The sequence below is a fragment of the Myotis lucifugus genome, unplaced genomic scaffold (genome assembly GCF_000147115.1).
Source record: "Myotis lucifugus unplaced genomic scaffold, Myoluc2.0 scaffold_41, whole genome shotgun sequence".
Classification (NCBI taxonomy): Eukaryota; Metazoa; Chordata; class Mammalia; order Chiroptera; family Vespertilionidae; genus Myotis; species Myotis lucifugus.
Window position 1 is genome coordinate 7,006,933 of NW_005871089.1, and position 1,342 is coordinate 7,008,274.

Genomic DNA, 1,342 nt, shown 5'->3' on the forward strand with positions numbered 1-1,342 from the left:
GGAGCCACAACTGAGGAAGGTTAGGACTCAGTCCACTGGCCTTGGGGTTGAATTTTATGCACAAAAACCACAAAGGGAGGAGGCTGGGGGGATGTAGGTGTTCTAGTCTGATTAGATGGAGCTCGTTTGTCCTTCAGACCGATTAGTGCTGGCCATTGAGGCTGTGGGCTGTAAGCCGTTGTTATCGTTGGCCTGCTGTCTTGCCCTCAGTGCGGCTGCCTCCTGTTGTGCTGGATAGAGTGACCGATGGCTGTCCCACGAAATGAGGCTGGGGCCACTTTCTCACTCGGGACTTTCTAGTCCACTTGAGCCAAATGTCCTCTGCTGGCCTGTCAGACTGGACCTTGGGCTCAGGAGCAGCCAGTCTGGAAGCGGGTAGCATCCTCTTGCCTTCTGAGACCCCAGGCTCCCTGGAACCCATGCCATGGCTGCTGCTCTGACCCAGCTGGCCAGGTGACATCCTGGGTATGGTATTGTTGCTGTTTGGTAGGGTGTCCACCTGCATGTTAGCCTGGTATCTCCACTCAATGCTGCCTAGCTCTTTTTCTGGGAGACCAGATCTTTTCTGCTTGGATTGGGTGTCCTGAGAGAGGTGCATCCTCAGATCCAGCCTAGTGTAGCTGAGTGCCTAGAATGTGTATTCAAGTAATTATTACCTGAATCCCACTTACAGATGAGGGGGCAATGAAGTGAGGTGACCCCTCAACACAGAGAGGGTTCTTGCTAAAAGGTGTGTCTCTTCCCCTGTCCCCTGAGACCTTCCAGTTAGCCTAGCAGAGAGGAGCTGAAGGGGACATTGACAAGGTCCTCTCCTCAGTGTGCCGTCTATACCTTTACCCTAGGTCCCACAGGGTCCACCTTGAGGCATTGCCAAGGTCATTTGAGGAGACTTTTCCACAGTCCAGGTGGTGGCTCTGCTGTCCAGGTGGAGGGTGGGCCACCAGGGAAGGCAAGGTGGGTCCTGCAGATCCTGTGAGGCAGGTGTCCTGAACATGTGTCTGACAAGGCTGGGAGCTGAAAGGCTTGGTATTTAAGTTCAAGTCTTGCCACTTACTGTCTGTGTGGCCTTGAGCAAGTGGACCTCAGTTTACTCCTGTGGAGCTGAGGTGCTCACATGGAATAGTGTGTGTGGACTGTAGGGCTGGTGGGTCATGTATGAAGACTGTGGATTTGGTGGGGCTGGTTCACATCCCAGCACTGCCACTGGGCAAGTGCTTCACTTCTCTTAATCTCTTTGTCCCCATCTGCACAATGGGCATAATGATATCTGTCTCACCGAGGTGTGCATTTGGTCGGTGGGAAGCCTCTGGGTTCGTTCCCCTGAATCATTTAATGAGCCTAT

At 53.3% G+C, this 1,342-nt stretch overlaps 1 protein-coding gene across 3 annotated transcripts in view; it reads left to right on the forward strand.

The window, feature by feature from the left end:
• Positions 1–1,342, forward strand: part of LINGO1 (leucine rich repeat and Ig domain containing 1) — a 325,103-nt gene that overhangs the window by 103,358 nt on the left and 220,403 nt on the right. The window lies entirely within an intron of this gene.